The 19,495-nt window shown below is 38.8% G+C and overlaps 10 non-coding genes across 10 annotated transcripts; all 10 read left to right on the forward strand.

Moving 5' to 3' along the window:
- The first annotated feature begins 1,323 nt into the window (after positions 1 to 1,323).
- trnas-uga (transfer RNA serine (anticodon UGA)) lies at positions 1,324 to 1,406 on the forward strand. The gene has a single exon. It is a non-coding gene; the product is annotated as a tRNA-Ser (tRNA).
- Positions 1,407 to 2,651: 1,245 nt separating this feature from the next.
- trnal-uaa (transfer RNA leucine (anticodon UAA)) lies at positions 2,652 to 2,734 on the forward strand. The gene has a single exon. It is a non-coding gene; the product is annotated as a tRNA-Leu (tRNA).
- Positions 2,735 to 5,283: 2,549 nt separating this feature from the next.
- On the forward strand, positions 5,284 to 5,366 carry trnas-uga (transfer RNA serine (anticodon UGA)). The gene has a single exon. It is a non-coding gene; the product is annotated as a tRNA-Ser (tRNA).
- A 1,242-nt stretch (positions 5,367 to 6,608) lies between these two features.
- On the forward strand, positions 6,609 to 6,691 carry trnal-uaa (transfer RNA leucine (anticodon UAA)). Its single transcript has one exon. It is a non-coding gene; the product is annotated as a tRNA-Leu (tRNA).
- A 2,566-nt stretch (positions 6,692 to 9,257) lies between these two features.
- Positions 9,258 to 9,340, forward strand: trnas-uga (transfer RNA serine (anticodon UGA)). The gene has a single exon. It is a non-coding gene; the product is annotated as a tRNA-Ser (tRNA).
- Positions 9,341 to 10,585: 1,245 nt separating this feature from the next.
- On the forward strand, positions 10,586 to 10,668 carry trnal-uaa (transfer RNA leucine (anticodon UAA)). The gene has a single exon. It is a non-coding gene; the product is annotated as a tRNA-Leu (tRNA).
- A 2,566-nt stretch (positions 10,669 to 13,234) lies between these two features.
- trnas-uga (transfer RNA serine (anticodon UGA)) lies at positions 13,235 to 13,317 on the forward strand. Its single transcript has one exon. It is a non-coding gene; the product is annotated as a tRNA-Ser (tRNA).
- A 1,245-nt stretch (positions 13,318 to 14,562) lies between these two features.
- On the forward strand, positions 14,563 to 14,645 carry trnal-uaa (transfer RNA leucine (anticodon UAA)). Its single transcript has one exon. It is a non-coding gene; the product is annotated as a tRNA-Leu (tRNA).
- Positions 14,646 to 17,212: 2,567 nt separating this feature from the next.
- trnas-uga (transfer RNA serine (anticodon UGA)) lies at positions 17,213 to 17,295 on the forward strand. The gene has a single exon. It is a non-coding gene; the product is annotated as a tRNA-Ser (tRNA).
- Positions 17,296 to 18,540: 1,245 nt separating this feature from the next.
- Positions 18,541 to 18,623, forward strand: trnal-uaa (transfer RNA leucine (anticodon UAA)). The gene has a single exon. It is a non-coding gene; the product is annotated as a tRNA-Leu (tRNA).
- Positions 18,624 to 19,495: the final 872 nt, after the last annotated feature.

A 19,495-nucleotide genomic window follows, 5' to 3' on the forward strand; every position in this document is an offset into this window, starting at 1 on the left:
TATGCCGTTTTTGAGATTTTTGGCTTATTGTAGGCTATCTCGTTATTCATGTTTTGACAGCAGTGTGTGCGTTTAGAAAAATGTGATTTGTTATTTATAGCAATAATATTAATGTTTTATGATCATATTTTCATTGAAATGCTACATTTGTGCAATGTAAATGTTGGATTTGATGTTCATGCATAAAACCTCTGAGTTTTATACGATAGTTTGCCTTTGATTGTCATTACACAGCTGTTAAAGAGCTGTCGGTTACAATGACCGGCTTTGGTGCTTGTAGGTAGTTCGAAATGTCGGCACGTCAAACTACTCAAGTAAATGTAAAAAGTAGAACGTTGAAAAACTACTCGGAGTACAACGTACGTCGTTATTGTAACACTGCCAGCCAGCCAGGAAATCAACAATAAGTCTATTAACAGTAAATTAACAATAAGGACTTTTGAAACACACTTTAATGGACTTGAAGTAGTTCTAGGTTTGTATGATCAGTTTTTCTGGAGTTGTCATGATTGAATTTTAAGGAATGTTAGAAACTTGCGATTCATCTATTGTGTATCAAAACGTGCGCATGTACATTAACAATACAAATAATAAAACAAATGTACACAATAAATTGTGTAAACTGGTGTATAAATCGGTATGCACATATCTTAGCAGACATAGACAATTATAAAACATAAAGAACCAGTTATTACAATAGCATGAAACTGAAATATTACATAGCCTATGATGCAACATGAAAGCGCTTTGAAATGGCTCCATTACAGCTGCGTGCATCAATGCAGTAAACGTGTTTTTCAACACTACAGTGCCCTATAATATAAAATAATTAGCAGTCATGATCAAACAGGTGACTGATCAAAGCATTGATCCAGAGACCTGGGTTTGCAACATGATCAAGATTGAATATCAAAGGAGAGTTAGGAACTTCCTAAGCCGGTCACAGGACAGGCAAACTGGAGTTATATCAGGTGCAAATCTGCCAAAAAATCCATTAAAAAATAGTGAAAATAAGATATGAATATATGATGTGAAGAAAAGGAATCAACATTTCAGGAATCAACTGATTTTAATTCAAATATTGAGTAGCATGTCAGAATGGAAATTCTTGAGAACAAATGTGAAATTCACATATACGGAGATATTCACTATCTGCTGTTGTTTTGTTTTAGCTGATACTTGAATACATTTCGGTTTGGGCAAGTCAAATAAATAAATAGATAAATCGCGACCCCAGACCCCAGTCTTAAATTTACTTTGACACTGGTGTCCTGGTGTCCTTTGTATTATAGCCCCACATACGGCAGCGTCTGACGGGATGAGGCTGTGATGGCCGAGTGGTTAAGGCGTTGGACTTGAAATCCAATGGGGTCATCCCTGCGCAGGTTCAAATCCAGCTCACAGCGAAAGGCTTTTCAATCTGTGTCCATGTAACAGCAAGTGTCTCTGAGTGTCTCCAGGACAGCACACACATGAATCTAATGTGATCAAGCTGAGTGTCACTATTGATCTTCCTTCCAGACTTGGAAGATAGCATGTGTTTGTTTCTTTCTCAACTGTGTGCAAGGCAGACCAGTTTCTGTTTGTGCCTTTTCATTGATGAGTTTTCATTACGGGGAAATAGCCAGCAACATCCTGGATGATGACGCAGAGTATACATACTCAAACATTATGAAGCAGTTGTTTTTAGCATGCATGCCAGAGCACATCTGCATCGACTCGAACACATATGCGTTTGAAATCAGTGAAAAGTACAGGCATGTAAATGCATTCTTACAATTGTTATTATGAACTGTTAGTAGTAATAACAATCGTAATAATAATATTCAGTTGACTTGCAGAGGCACGGCACTTTGTATTGACTTTAACATGATTTCAAATGATTTCCTTGAATAGGGAATAAACATATTAAATCAATATCACATAAGTGCGATACAGGGACAATGAACCAAACTATAGTGATTGCGTTGCTATATTGAGCAATTTATCTGAAGACATGGCTTTTGAAGGCAACCACCTTTCCCTGTGCTGTGTAGTTCTGTGGAGCATGTAGATAGTTGCGCTGCTTGCAAAATAGATGATATCTCTTAAATAGTTGTTTGGGAACTTCTGTGTCTCTCTACAACCAACACATCCTAGTGTGACTATGTAAAAAAGGCATCGACATTGAATCGTGTTTGTTACAGTACACAGCCACAACACAAGCCATACAATAGATAACTGTAGTGTTTCATAGAATATGGGAGGGAGCTGTGCTGCCCGAGAGAGGTGTGATTGATGAGTGCTTAAGGTGTTGGACTTCAAATCAGATGGGTTCATGGCTCTTCAGGTTCACATCCTGCTGAGGTTGCTCAGTCTCTTAATGTCTTTGCTTATGCTCACGGAAACGCTAACTTCTAAAGGACAATCGTATGCTTGTGTCACTATAAAGTGATGCTGCTGAGGATAATCTCGATGGAAAGGCTCTGGGTATCGTCTTCCAATCGATTGGATGCAGTTTGGAAAATAAGCATTGTGCTTTGTGGCAACATACAGAGTCGACATTACTATTACAACTAAACAAGGTCCGAGAACGTAGACGCAAACCTAAACAAAACCATTCAGTCCTTTACAACATCATGTCATGAAACGCCTTGTCATTTCCAAACAAGACCAGGATGGCCGAGTGGTAAAGGCGTTAGACTTAAGTTCTAATGGACATATGTCTGCGTGGGTTCGAACCCCACTCCTGGTAATGCTTTTTGCTCCATGGAAGGACAATACGATGTATTCACTTGAGAGTTCACGCTGTGCCGCTGGGATGTGATGAGGGGAGTAGGGAACCTCTAGCAGAGCTTGAACTGTGTGATTGAGATGTAACTCAGACATTAAGAAAAACAACGAGGTTTCGAGTACATGCGTACATCTTTTTCCTCTGTGTTCATTAACGGGACCGATGCCGGAGTACTCCTTTAGGAAGTAGAGGTGGAAAGAGTACTGAAAAATCCTACTCAAGTAGAAGTACTGTTGCTTTGATGAAATTTTACTCAAGCACAAGTAAAAGTACTGGTATTAACACTAGAAGCGCCAAGCCGGTCAATTTGACCAATGTGGTTATTAGAGTTTGAATTACTCTGTCTTCCTATACACACTGTGCCTACCTGTTCTTGGCTTTTCCTAAGTATATGTATTAAACATGTCTACAACGTTTTAACCGCATGAACACAAAAATAAAAAAGTCTTGAACACATTTACGTAGAATAGCCAGAATCGGGTAATTTTCACCGGCCATTTACAGACATAATAACTCAAATATAACGCATAATCCTGCCTTCCCTTTACAATACAGTCAGTCTGGCGCTCAAGAGGTGATCCCTACCTGTCTACAGTCTTCATTTGCTTACAGGTGTTTTCTTAAAACTGTAGTGAGGATTGACTGGATACAGTGATTACCCCGCAAATAAACACTGATTCGAAACGGAGATTGAAGAGAGCTCGTTTTGGAAATGCCGTGTATGTAAACATGACTGATTCAGGGGGCATCAGTGATACTGGGAATGACAGTGATGATTCGTGGGTCTGTGCCAGTGTTGTGAAAACATCGCGAGTGAAACGCCCGGTCCAAATGGCACCGAGTGCTTTTACTCTACTGATCAATACGCGATTGCTACTGCACATAGTACAGAGTGCAATAACGCAGGCACATCGCATTGAAAATAGCGATTCGTGGACATTATCAGTGGAGGAGTATTTATTGCAATGCTGTCCCGAGCTGTCAGGTATGCAGGCTAAATATATAGTAAATCGTTTATGGAAATACAACACTACTGTGAATGAAAGCAGTGTATGTTAAAAACTAGGTTTACACGATGCTGAATCCGTTTACTTTAGTGTACAATTATGTTTTGATAAATGCAATAGTTGTTTTTGAAGTATAAAATATTGCTTTTGAGCATTATTCCAATATTTACGTTTACACTTGTTTCATTCTCTTATTATATGCCGTTTTTGAGATTTTTGGCTTATTGTAGGCTATCTCGTTATTCATGTTTTGACAGCAGTGTGTGCGTTTAGAAAAATGTGCTTTGTTATTTATGGCAATAATATTAATGTTTTATGATCATATTTTCATTGAAATGCTACATTTGTGCTATGTAAATGTTGGATTTGATGTTCATGCATAAAACTTCTGAGTTTTATAGGATGGTTTGCCTTTGATTGTCATTACACAGCTGTTAAAGAGCTGTCGGTTACAATGACCGGCTTTGGTGCTTGTAGGTAGTTCGAAATGTCGGCACGTCAAACTACTCAAGTAAATGTAAAAAGTAGAACGTTGAAAAACTACTCGGAGTACAACGTACGTCGTTATTGTAACACTGCCAGCCAGCCAGGAAATCAACAATAAGTCTATTAACAGTAAATTAACAATAAGGACTTTTGAAACACACTTTAATGGACTTGAAGTAGTTCTAGGTTTGTATGATCAGTTTTTCTGGAGTTGTCATGATTGAATTTTAAGGAATGTTAGAAACTTGCGATTCATCTATTGTGTATCAAAACGTGCGCATGTACATTAACAATACAAATAATAAAACAAATGTACACAATAAATTGTGTAAACTGGTGTATAAATCGGTATGCACATATCTTAGCAGACATAGACAATTATAAAACATAAAGAACCAGTTATTACAATAGCATGAAACTGAAATATTACATAGCCTATGATGCAACATGAAAGCACTTTGAAATGGCTCCATTACAGCTGCGTGCATCAATGCAGTAAACGTGTTTTTCAACACTACAGTGCCCTATAATATAAAATAATTAGCAGTCATGATCAAACAGGTGACTGATCAAAGCATTGATCCAGAGACCTGGGTTTGCAACATGATCAAGATTGAATATCAAAGGAGAGTTAGGAACTTCCTAAGCCGGTCACAGGACAGGCAAACTGGAGTTATATCAGGTGCAAATCTGCCAAAAAATCCATAAAAAAATAGTGAAAATAAGATATGAATATATGATGTGAAGAAAAGGAATCAACATTTCAGGAATCAACTGATTTTAATTCAAATATTGAGTAGCATGTCAGAATGGAAATTCTTGAGAACAAATGTGAAATTCACATATCTGCTGTTGTTTTGTTTTAGCTGATACTTGAATACATTTCGGTTTGGGCAAGTCAAATAAATAAATAGATAAATCGCGACCCCAGACCCCAGTCTTAAATTTACTTTGACACTGGTGTCCTGGTGTCCTTTGTATTATAGCCCCACATACTGCATTGTCTGATGGGAGGAGGCTGTGATGGCTGAGTGGTTAAGGCGTTGGACTTGAAATCCAATGGGGTCATCCCTGCGCAGGTTCAAATCCTGCTCATAGCGAAAGGCTTTTCAATCTGTGTCCATGTAACAGCAAGTGTCTCTGAGTGTCTTCAGGACAGCACACACATGAATCTAATGTGATCAAGGTGAGTGTCACTATTGATCTTCCTTCCAGACTTGGAAGATAGCATGTGTTTGTTTCTTTCTCAACTGTGTGCAAGGCAGACCAGTTTCTGTTTGTGCCTTTTCATTGATGAGTTTTCATTACGGGGAAATAGCCAGCAACATCCTGGATGATGACGCAGAGTATACATACTCAAACATTCTGAAGCAGTTGTTTTTATCATGCATGCCAGAGCACATCTGCATCGACTCGAACACATATGCGTTTGAAATCAGTGAAAAGTACAGGCATGTAAATGCATTCTTACAATTGTTATTATGAACTGTTAGTAGTAATAACAATCGTAATAATATTCAGTTGACTTGCAGAGGCACGGCACTTTGTATTGACTTTAACATGATTTCAAATGATTTCCTTGAATAGGGAATAAACATATTAAATCAATATCACATAAGTGCGATACAGGGACAATGAACCAAACTATTGTGATTGCATTGCTATATTGAACAATTTATCTGAAGACATGGCTTTTGAAGGCAACCACCTTTCCCTGTGCTGTGTAGTTCTGTGGAGCATGTAGATAGTTGCGCTGCTTGCAAAATAGATGATATCTCTTAAATAGTTGTTTGGGAACTTCTGTGTCTCTCTACAACCAACACATCCTAGTGTGACTATGTAAAAAAGGCATCGACATTGAATCGTGTTTGTTACAGTACACAGCCACAACACAAGCCATACAATAGATAACTGTAGTGTTTCATAGAATATGGGAGGGAGCTGTGCTGCCCGAGAGAGGTGTGATTGATGAGTGCTTAAGGTGTTGGACTTCAAATCAGATGGGTTCATGGCTCTTCAGGTTCACATCCTGCTGAGGTTGCTCAGTCTCTTAATGTCTTTGCTTATGCTCACGGAAACGCTAACTTCTAAAGGACAATCGTATGCTTGTGTCACTATAAAGTGATGCTGCTGAGGATAATCTCGATGGAAAGGCTCTGGGTATCGTCTTCCAATCGATTGGATGCAGTTTGGAAAATAAGCATTGTGCTTTGTGGCAACATACAGAGTCGACATTACTATTACAACTAAACAAGGTCCGAGAACGTAGACGCATACCTAAACAAAAACATTCAGTCCTTTACAACATCATGTCATGAAACGCCTTGTCATTTCCAAACAAGACCAGGATGGCCGAGTGTTAAAGGCGTTTGACTTAAGTTCTAATGGTCATATGTCTGCGTGGGTTCGAACCCCACTCCTGGTAATGCTTTTTGCTCCATGGAAGGACAATACTATGTATTCACTTGAGAGTTCACGCTGTGCCGCTGGGATGTGATGAGGGGAGTAGGGAACCTCTAGCAGAGCTTGAACTGTGTGATTGAGATGTAACTCAGACATTAAGACAAACAATGAGGTTTCGAGTACATGCGTACATCTTTTTCCTCTGTGTTCATTAACGGGACCGATGCCGGAGTACTCCTTTAGGAAGCAGAGGTGGAAAGAGTACTGAAAAATCCTACTCAAGTAGAAGTACTGTTACTTTGATGAAATTTTACTCAAGCACAAGTAAAAGTACTGGTATTAACACTAGAAGCGCCAAGCCGGTCAATTTGACCAATGTGGTTATTAGAGTTTGAATTACTCTGTCTTCCTATACACACTGTGCCTACCTGTTCTTGGCTTTTCCTAAGTATATGTATTAAACATGTCTACAACGTTTTAACCGCATGAACACAAAAATAAAAAAGTCTTGAACACATTTACGTAGAATAGCCAGAATCGGGTAATTTTCACCGGCCATTTACAGACATAATAACTCAAATATAACGCATAATCCTGCCTTCCCTTTACAATACAGTCAGTCTGGCGCTCAAGAGGTGATCCCTACCTGTCTACAGTCTTTCATGTGCTTACAGGTGTTTTCTTAAAACTGTAGTGAGGATTGACTGGATACAGTGATTACCCCGCAAATAAACACGGATTCGAAACGGAGATTGAAGAGAGCTCGTTTTGGAAATGCCGTGTATGTAAACATGACTGATTCAGGGGGCATCAGTGATACTGGGAATGACAGTGATGATTCGTGGGTCTGTGCCAGTGTTGTGAAAACATCGCGAGTGAAACGCCCGGTCCAAATGGCACCGAGTGCTTTTACTCTACTGATCAATACGCGATTGCTACTGCACGTAGTACAGAGTGCAATAACGCAGGCACATCGCATTGAAAATAGCGATTCGTGGACATTAGCAGTGGAGGAGTATTTATTGCAATGCTGTCCCGAGCTGTCAGGTATGCAGGCTAAATATATAGTAAATCGTTTATGGAAATACAACACTACTGTGAATGAAAGCAGTGTATGTTGAAAACTAGGTTTACACGATGTTGAATCCGTTTACTCTAGTGTACAATTATGTTTTGATAAATGCAATAGTTGTTTTTGAAGAATAAAATATTGCTTTTGAGCATTATTCCAATATTTACGTTTACACTTGTTTCATTCTCTTATTATATGCCGTTTTTGAGATTTTTGGCTTATTGTAGGCTATCTCGTTATTCATGTTTTGACAGCAGTGTGTGCGTTTAGAAAAATGTGCTTTGTTATTTATAGCAATAATATTAATGTTTTATGATCATATTTTCATTGAAATGCTACATTTGTGCTATGTAAATGTTGGATTTGATGTTCATGCATAAAACTTCTGAGTTTATACGATGGTTTGCCTTTGATTGTCATTACACAGCTGTTAAAGAGCTGTCGGTTACAATGACCGGCTTTGGTGCTTGTAGGTAGTTCGAAATGTCGGCACGTCAAACTACTCAAGTAAATGTAAAAAGTAGAACATTGAAAAACTACTCGGAGTACAACGTACGTCGTTATTGTAACACTGCCAGCCAGCCAGGAAATCAACAATAAGTCTATTAACAGTAAATTAACAATAAGGACTTTTGAAACACACTTTAATGGACTTGAAGTAGTTCTAGGTTTGTATGATCAGTTTTTCTGGAGTTGTCATGATTGAATTTTAAGGAATGTTAGAAACTTGCGATTCATCTATTGTGTATCAAAACGTGCGCATGTACATTAACAATACAAATAATAAAACAAATGTACACAATAAATTGTGTAAACTGGTGTATAAATCGGTATGCACATATCTTAGCAGACATAGACAATTATAAAACATAAAGAACCAGTTATTACAATAGCATGAAACTGAAATATTACATAGCCTATGATGCAACATGAAAGCGCTTTGAAATGGCTCCATTACAGCTGCGTGCATCAATGCAGTAAACGTGTTTTTCAACACTACAGTGCCCTATAATATAAAATAATTAGCAGTCATGATCAAACAGGTGACTGATCAAAGCATTGATCCAGAGACCTGGGTTTGCAACATGATCAAGATTGAATATCAAAGGAGAGTTAGGAACTTCCTAAGCCGGTCACAGGACAGGCAAACTGGAGTTATATCAGGTGCAAATCTGCCAAAAAATCCATAAAAAAATAGTGAAAATAAGATATGAATATATGATGTGAAGAAAAGGAATCAACATTTCAGGAATCAACTGATTTTAATTCAAATATTGAGTAGCATGTCAGAATGGAAATTCTTGAGAACAAATGTGAAATTCACATATATGGAGATATTCACTATCTGCTGTTGTTTTGTTTTAGCTGATTCTTAAATACATTTCGGTTTGGGCAAGTCAAATAAATAAATAGATAAATCGCGACCCCAGACCCCAGTCTTAAATTTACTTTGACACTGGTGTCCTGGTGTCCTTTGTATTATAGCCCCACATACTGCAGCGTCTGACGGGAGGAGGCTGTGATGGCCGAGTGGTTAAGGCGTTGGACTTGAAATCCAATCGGGTCATCCCTGCGCAGGTTCAAATCCTGCGCACAGCGAAAGGCTTTTCAATCTGTGTCCATGTAACAGCAAGTGTCTCTGAGTGTCTTCAAGACAGCACACACATGAATCTAATGTGATCAAGGTGAGTGTCACTATTGATCTTCTTTCCAGACTTGGAAGATAGCATGTGTTTGTTTCTTTCTCAACTGTGTGCAAGGCAGACCTGTTTCTGTTTGTGCCTTTTCATTGATGAGTTTTCATTACGGGGAAATAGCCAGCAACATCCTGGATGATGACGCAGAGTATACATACTCAAACATTATGAAGCAGTTGTTTTTAGCATGCATGCCAGAGCACATCTGCATCGACTCGAACACATATGCGTTTGAAATCAGTGAAAAGTACAGGCATGTAAATGCATTCTTACAATTGTTATTATGAACTGTTAGTAGTAATAACAATCGTAATAATAATATTCAGTTGACTTGCAGAGGCACGGCACTTTGTATTGACTTTAACATGATTTCAAATGATTTCCTTGAATAGGGAATAAACATATTAAATCAATATCACATAAGTGTGATACAGGGACAATGAACCAAACTATAGTGATTGCGTTGCTATATTGAGCAATTTATCTGAAGACATGGCTTTTGAAGGAAACCACCTTTCCCTGTGCTGTGTAGTTCTGTGGAGCATGTAGATAGTTGCGCTGCTTGCAAAATAGATGATATCTCTTAAATAGTTGTTTGGGAACTTCTGTGTCTCTCTACAACCAACACATCCTAGTGTGACTATGTAAAAAAGGCATCGACATTGAATCGTGTTTGTTACAGTACACAGCCACAACACAAGCCATACAATAGATAACTGTAGTGTTTCATAGAATATGGGAGGGAGCTGTGCTGCCCGAGAGAGGTGTGATTGATGAGTGCTTAAGGTGTTGGACTTCAAATCAGATGGGTTCATGGCTCTTCAGGTTCACATCCTGCTGAGGTTGCTCAGTCTCTTAATGTCTTTGCTTATGCTCACGGAAACCCTAACTTCTAAAGGACAATCGTATGCTTGTGTCACTATAAAGTGATGCTGCTGAGGATAATCTCGATGGAAAGGCTCTGGGTATCGTCTTCCAATCGATTGGATGCAGTTTGGAAAATAAGCATTGTGCTTTGTGGCAACATACAGAGTCGACATTACTATTACAACTAAACAAGGTCCGAGAACGTAGACGCAAACCTAAACAAAAACATTCAGTCCTTTACAACATCATGTCATGAAACGCCTTGTCATTTCCAAACAAGACCAGGATGGCCGAGTGGTAAAGGCGTTAGACTTAAGTTCTAATGGACATATGTCTGCGTGGGTTCGAACCCCACTCCTGGTAATGCTTTTTGCTCCATGGAAGGACAATACTATGTATTCACTTGAGAGTTCAGGCTGTGCCACTGGGATGTGATGAGGGGAGTAGGGAACCTCTAGCAGAGCTTGAACTGTGTGATTGAGATGTAAGTCAGACATTAAGACAAACAACGAGGTTTCGAGTACATGCGTACATCTTTTTCCTCTGTGTTCATTAACGGGACCGATGCCGGAGTACTCCTTTAGGAAGCAGATGTGGAAAGAGTACTGAAAAATCCTACTCAAGTAGAAGTACTGTTACTTTGATGACATTTTACTCAAGCACAAGTAAAAGTACTGGTATTAACACTAGAAACGCCAAGCCGGTCAATTTGACCAATGTGGTTATTAGAGTTTGAATTACTCTGTCTTCCTATACACACTGTGCCTACCTGTTCTTGGCTTTTCCTAAGTATATGTATTAAACATGTCTACAACGTTTTAACCGCATGAACACAAAAATAAAAAAGTCTTGAACACATTTACGTAGAATAGCCAGAATCGGGTAATTTTCACCGGCCATTTACAGACATAATAACTCAAATATAACGCATAATCCTGCCTTCCCTTTACAATACAGTCAGTCTGGCGCTCAAGAGGTGATCTCTACCTGTCTACAGTCTTTCATGTGCTTACAGGTGTTTTCTTAAAACTGTAGTGAGGATTGACTGGATACAGTGATTACCCCGCAAATAAACACGGATTCGAAACGGAGATTGAAGAGAGCTCGTTTTGGAAATGCCGTGTATGTAAACATGACTGATTCAGGGGGCATCAGTGATACTGGGAATGACAGTGATGATTCGTGGGTCTGTGCCAGTGTTGTGAAAACATCGCGAGTGAAACGCCCGGTCCAAATGGCACCGAGTGCTTTTACTCTACTGATCAATACGCGATTGCTACTGCACGTAGTACAGAGTGCAATAACGCAGGCACATCGCATTGAAAATAGCGATTCGTGGACATTAGCAGTGGAGGAGTATTTATTGCAATGCTGTCCCGAGCTGTCAGGTATGCAGGCTAAATATATAGTAAATCGTTTATGGAAATACAACACTACTGTGAATGAAAGCAGTGTATGTTGAAAACTAGGTTTACACGATGTTGAATCCGTTTACTCTAGTGTACAATTATGTTTTGATAAATGCAATAGTTGTTTTTGAAGAATAAAATATTGCTTTTGAGCATTATTCCAATATTTACGTTTACACTTGTTTCATTCTCTTATTATATGCCGTTTTTGAGATTTTTGGCTTATTGTAGGCTATCTCGTTATTCATGTTTTGACAGCAGTGTGTGCGTTTAGAAAAATGTGCTTTGTTATTTATAGCAATAATATTAATGTTTTATGATCATATTTTCATTGAAATGCTACATTTGTGCTATGTAAATGTTGGATTTGATGTTCATGCATAAAACTTCTGAGTTTATACGATGGTTTGCCTTTGATTGTCATTACACAGCTGTTAAAGAGCTGTCGGTTACAATGACCGGCTTTGGTGCTTGTAGGTAGTTCGAAATGTCGGCACGTCAAACTACTCAAGTAAATGTAAAAAGTAGAACATTGAAAAACTACTCGGAGTACAACGTACGTCGTTATTGTAACACTGCCAGCCAGCCAGGAAATCAACAATAAGTCTATTAACAGTAAATTAACAATAAGGACTTTTGAAACACACTTTAATGGACTTGAAGTAGTTCTAGGTTTGTATGATCAGTTTTTCTGGAGTTGTCATGATTGAATTTTAAGGAATGTTAGAAACTTGCGATTCATCTATTGTGTATCAAAACGTGCGCATGTACATTAACAATACAAATAATAAAACAAATGTACACAATAAATTGTGTAAACTGGTGTATAAATCGGTATGCACATATCTTAGCAGACATAGACAATTATAAAACATAAAGAACCAGTTATTACAATAGCATGAAACTGAAATATTACATAGCCTATGATGCAACATGAAAGCGCTTTGAAATGGCTCCATTACAGCTGCGTGCATCAATGCAGTAAACGTGTTTTTCAACACTACAGTGCCCTATAATATAAAATAATTAGCAGTCATGATCAAACAGGTGACTGATCAAAGCATTGATCCAGAGACCTGGGTTTGCAACATGATCAAGATTGAATATCAAAGGAGAGTTAGGAACTTCCTAAGCCGGTCACAGGACAGGCAAACTGGAGTTATATCAGGTGCAAATCTGCCAAAAAATCCATAAAAAAATAGTGAAAATAAGATATGAATATATGATGTGAAGAAAAGGAATCAACATTTCAGGAATCAACTGATTTTAATTCAAATATTGAGTAGCATGTCAGAATGGAAATTCTTGAGAACAAATGTGAAATTCACATATATGGAGATATTCACTATCTGCTGTTGTTTTGTTTTAGCTGATACTTAAATACATTTCGGTTTGGGCAAGTCAAATAAATAAATAGATAAATCGCGACCCCAGACCCCAGTCTTAAATTTACTTTGACACTGGTGTCCTGGTGTCCTTTGTATTATAGCCCCACATACTGCAGAGTCTGACGGGAGGAGGCTGTGATGGCTGAGTGTTTAAGGCGTTGGACTTGAAATCCAATCGGGTCATCCCTGCGCAGGTTCAAATCCTGCGCACAGCGAAAGGCTTTTCAATCTGTGTCCATGTAACAGCAAGTGTCTCTGAGTGTCTTCAAGACAGCACACACATGAATCTAATGTGATCAAGGTGAGTGTCACTATTGATCTTCTTTCCAGACTTGGAAGATAGCATGTGTTTGTTTCTTTCTCAACTGTGTGCAAGGCAGACCTGTTTCTGTTTGTGCCTTTTCATTGATGAGTTTTCATTACGGGGAAATAGCCAGCAACATCCTGGATGATGACGCAGAGTATACATACTCAAACATTATGAAGCAGTTGTTTTTAGCATGCATGCCAGAGCACATCTGCATCGACTCGAACACATATGCGTTTGAAATCAGTGAAAAGTACAGGCATGTAAATGCATTCTTACAATTGTTATTATGAACTGTTAGTAGTAATAACAATCGTAATAATAATATTCAGTTGACTTGCAGAGGCACGGCACTTTGTATTGACTTTAACATGATTTCAAATGATTTCCTTGAATAGGGAATAAACATATTAAATCAATATCACATAAGTGTGATACAGGGACAATGAACCAAACTATAGTGATTGCGTTGCTATATTGAGCAATTTATCTGAAGACATGGCTTTTGAAGGAAACCACCTTTCCCTGTGCTGTGTAGTTCTGTGGAGCATGTAGATAGTTGCGCTGCTTGCAAAATAGATGATATCTCTTAAATAGTTGTTTGGGAACTTCTGTGTCTCTCTACAACCAACACATCCTAGTGTGACTATGTAAAAAAGGCATCGACATTGAATCGTGTTTGTTACAGTACACAGCCACAACACAAGCCATACAATAGATAACTGTAGTGTTTCATAGAATATGGGAGGGAGCTGTGCTGCCCGAGAGAGGTGTGATTGATGAGTGCTTAAGGTGTTGGACTTCAAATCAGATGGGTTCATGGCTCTTCAGGTTCACATCCTGCTGAGGTTGCTCAGTCTCTTAATGTCTTTGCTTATGCTCACGGAAACCCTAACTTCTAAAGGACAATCGTATGCTTGTGTCACTATAAAGTGATGCTGCTGAGGATAATCTCGATGGAAAGGCTCTGGGTATCGTCTTCCAATCGATTGGATGCAGTTTGGAAAATAAGCATTGTGCTTTGTGGCAACATACAGAGTCGACATTACTATTACAACTAAACAAGGTCCGAGAACGTAGACGCAAACCTAAACAAAAACATTCAGTCCTTTACAACATCATGTCATGAAACGCCTTGTCATTTCCAAACAAGACCAGGATGGCCGAGTGGTAAAGGCGTTAGACTTAAGTTCTAATGGACATATGTCTGCTTGGGTTCGAACCCCACTCCTGGTAATGCTTTTTGCTCCATGGAAGGACAATACTATGTATTCACTTGAGAGTTCAGGCTGTGCCGCTGGGATGTGATGAGGGGAGTAGGGAACCGCTAGCAGAGCTTGAACTGTGTGATTGAGATGTAAGTCAGACATTAAGACAAACAACGAGGTTTCGAGTACATGCGTACATCTTTTTCCTCTGTGTTCATTAACGGGACCGATGCCGGAGTACTCCTTTAGGAAGCAGAGGTGGAAAGAGTACTGAAAAATCCTACTCAAGTAGAAGTACTGTTACTTTGATGACATTTTACTCAAGCACAAGTAAAAGTACTGGTATTAACACTAGAAACGCCAAGCCGGTCAATTTGACCAATGTGGTTATTAGAGTTTGAATTACTCTGTCTTCCTATACACACTGTGCCTACCTGTTCTTGGCTTTTCCTAAGTATATGTATTAAACATGTCTACAACGTTTTAACCGCATGAACACAAAAATAAAAAAGTCTTGAACACATTTACGTAGAATAGCCAGAATCGGGTAATTTTCACCGGCCATTTACAGACATAATAACTCAAATATAACGCATAATCCTGCCTTCCCTTTACAATACAGTCAGTCTGGCGCTCAAGAGGTGATCTCTACCTGTCTACAGTCTTTCATGTGCTTACAGGTGTTTTCTTAAAACTGTAGTGAGGATTGACTGGATACAGTGATTACCCCGCAAATAAACACGGATTCGAAACGGAGATTGAAGAGAGCTCTTTTTGGAAATGCCGTGTATGTAAACATGACTGATTCAGGGGGCATCAGTGATACTGGGAATGACAGTGATGATTCGTGGGTCTGTGCCAGTTTTGTGAAAACATCGCGAGTGAAACGCCCGGTCCAAATGGCACCGAGTGCTTTTACTCTACTGATCAATACGCGATTGCTACTGCACGTAGTACAGAGTGCAATAACGCAGGCACATCGCATTGAAAATAGCGATTCGTGGACATTATCAGTGGAGGAGTATTTATTGCAATGCTGTCCCGAGCTGTCAGGTATGCAGGCTAAATATATAGTAAATCGTTTATGGAAATACAACACTACTGTGAATGAAAGCAGTGTATGTTGAAAACTAGGTTTACACGATGTTGAATCCGTTTACTTTAGTGTACAATTATGTTTTGATAAATGCAATAGTTGTTTTTGAAGTATAAAATATTGCTTTTGAGCATTATTCCAATATTTACGTTTACACTTGTTTCATTCTCTTATTATATGCCGTTTTTGAGATTTTTGGCTTATTGTAGGCTATCTCGTTATTCATGTTTTGACAGCAGTGTGTGCGTTTAGAAAAATGTGCTTTGTTATTTATAGCAATAATATTAATGTTTTATGATCATATTTTCATTGAAATGCTACATTTGTGCTATGTAAATGTTGGATTTGATGTTCATGCATAAAACTTCTGAGTTTTATACGATAGTTTGCCTTTGATTGTCATTACACAGCTGTTAAAGAGCTGTCGGTTACAATGACCGGCTTTGGTGCTTGTAGGTAGTTCGAAATGTCGGCACGTCAAACTACTCAAGTAAATGTAAAAAGTAGAACGTTGAAAAACTACTCGGAGTACAACGTACGTCGTTATTGTAACACTGCCAGCCAGCCAGGAAATCAACAATAAGTCTATTAACAGTAAATTAACAATAAGGACTTTTGAAACACACTTTAATGGACTTGAAGTAGTTCTAGGTTTGTATGATCAGTTTTTCTGGAGTTGTCATGATTGAATTTTAAGGAATGTTAGAAACTTGCGATTCATCTATTGTGTATCAAAACGTGCGCATGTACATTAACAATACAAATAATAAAACAAATGTACACAATAAATTGTGTAAACTGGTGTATAAATCGGTATGCACATATCTTAGCAGACATAGACAATTATAAAACATAAAGAACCAGTTATTACAATAGCATGAAACTGAAATATTACATAGCCTATGATGCAACATGAAAGCGCTTTGAAATGGCTCCATTACAGCTGCGTGCATCAATGCAGTAAACGTGTTTTTCAACACTACAGTGCCCTATAATATAAAATAATTAGCAGTCATGATCAAACAGGTGACTGATCAAAGCATTGATCCAGAGACCTGGGTTTGCAACATGATCAAGATTGAATATCAAAGGAGAGTTAGGAACTTCCTAAGCCGGTCACAGGACAGGCAAACTGGAGTTATATCAGGTGCAAATCTGCCAAAAAATCCATAAAAAAATAGTGAAAATAAGATATGAATATATGATGTGAAGAAAAGGAATCAACATTTCAGGAATCAACTGATTTTAATTCAAATATTGAGTAGCATGTCAGAATGGAAATTCTTGAGAACAAATGTGAAATTCACATATATGGAGATATTCACTATCTGCTGTTGTTTTGTTTTAGCTGATTCTTAAATACATTTCGGTTTGGGCAAGTCAAATAAATAAATAGATAAATCGCGACCCCAGACCCCAGTCTTAAATTTACTTTGACACTGGTGTCCTGGTGTCCTTTGTATTATAGCCCCACATACTGCAGCGTCTGACGGGAGGAGGCTGTGATGGCCGAGTGGTTAAGGCGTTGGACTTGAAATCCAATCGGGTCATCCCTGCGCAGGTTCAAATCCTGCGCACAGCGAAAGGCTTTTCAATCTGTGTCCATGTAACAGCAAGTGTCTCTGAGTGTCTTCAAGACAGCACACACATGAATCTAATGTGATCAAGGTGAGTGTCACTATTGATCTTCTTTCCAGACTTGGAAGATAGCATGTGTTTGTTTCTTTCTCAACTGTGTGCAAGGCAGACCTGTTTCTGTTTGTGCCTTTTCATTGATGAGTTTTCATTACGGGGAAATAGCCAGCAACATCCTGGATGATGACGCAGAGTATACATACTCAAACATTATGAAGCAGTTGTTTTTAGCATGCATGCCAGAGCACATCTGCATCGACTCGAACACATATGCGTTTGAAATCAGTGAAAAGTACAGGCATGTAAATGCATTCTTACAATTGTTATTATGAACTGTTAGTAGTAATAACAATCGTAATAATAATATTCAGTTGACTTGCAGAGGCACGGCACTTTGTATTGACTTTAACATGATTTCAAATGATTTCCTTGAATAGGGAATAAACATATTAAATCAATATCACATAAGTGCGATACAGGGACAATGAACCAAACTATTGTGATTGCGTTGCTATATTGAGCAATTTATCTGAAGACATGGCTTTTGAAGGCAACCACCTTTCCCTGTGCTGTGTAGTTCTGTGGAGCATGTAGATAGTTGCGCTGCTTGCAAAATAGATGATATCTCTTAAATAGTTGTTTGGGAACTTCTGTGTCTCTCTACAACCAACACATCCTAGTGTGACTATGTAAAAAAGGCATCGACATTGAATCGTGTTTGTTACAGTACACAGCCACAACACAAGCCATACAATAGATAACTGTAGTGTTTCATAGAATATGGGAGGGAGCTGTGCTGCCCGAGAGAGGTGTGATTGATGAGTGCTTAAGGTGTTGGACTTCAAATCAGATGGGTTCATGGCTCTTCAGGTTCACATCCTGCTGAGGTTGCTCAGTCTCTTAATGTCTTTGCTTATGCTCACGGAAACCCTAACTTCTAAAGGACAATCGTATGCTTGTGTCACTATAAAGTGATGCTGCTGAGGATAATCTCGATGGAAAGGCTCTGGGTATCGTCTTCCAATCGATTGGATGCAGTTTGGAAAATAAGCATTGTGCTTTGTGGCAACATACAGAGTCGACATTACTATTACAACTAAACAAGGTCCGAGAACGTAGACGCAAACCTAAACAAAAACATTCAGTCCTTTACAACATCATGTTATGAAACGCTTTGTCATTTCCAAACAAGACCAGGATGGCCGAGTGGTAAAGGCGTTAGACTTAAGTTCTAATGGACATATGTCTGCGTGGGTTCGAACCCCACTCCTGGTAATGCTTTTTGCTCCATGGAAGGACAATACTATGTATTCACTTGAGAGTTCAGGCTGTGCCGCTGGGATGTGATGAGGGGAGTAGGGAACCTCTAGCAGAGCTTGAACTGTGTGATTGAGATGTAAGTCAGACATTAAGACAAACAACGAGGTTTCGAGTACATGCGTACATCTTTTTCCTCTGTGTTCATTAACGGGACCGATGCCGGAGTACTCCTTTAGGAAGCAGAGGTGGAAAGAGTACTGAAAAATCCTACTCAAGTAGAAGTACTGTTACTTTGATGACATTTTACTCAAGCACAAGTAAAAGTACTGGTATTAACACTAGAAACGCCAAGTCGGTCAATTTGACCAATGTGGTTATTAGAGTTTGAATTACTCTGTCTTCCTATTCACACTGTGCCTACCTGTTCTTGGCTTTTCCTAAGTATATGTATTAAACATGTCTACAACGTTTTAACCGCATGAACACAAAAATAAAAAAGTCTTGAACACATTTACGTAGAATAGCCAGAATCGGGTAATTTTCACCGGCCATTTACAGACATAATAACTCAAATATAACGCATTATCCTGCCTTCCCTTTACAATACAGTCAGTCTGGCGCTCAAGAGGTGATCTCTACCAGTCTACAGTCTTTCATGTGCTTACAGGTGTTTTCTTAAAACTGTAGTGAGGATTGACTGGATACAGTGATTACCCCGCAAATAAACACGGATTCGAAACGGAGATTGAAGAGAGCTCGTTTTGGAAATGCCGTGTATGTAAACATGACTGATTCAGGGGGCATCAGTGATACTGGGAATGACAGTGATGATTCGTGGGTCTGTGCCAGTGTTGTGAAAACATCGCGAGTGAAACGCCCGGTCCAAA

The sequence above is a fragment of the Amia ocellicauda genome, chromosome 22, assembly GCF_036373705.1.
Source record: "Amia ocellicauda isolate fAmiCal2 chromosome 22, fAmiCal2.hap1, whole genome shotgun sequence".
NCBI lineage: Eukaryota > Metazoa > Chordata > Actinopteri > Amiiformes > Amiidae > Amia > Amia ocellicauda.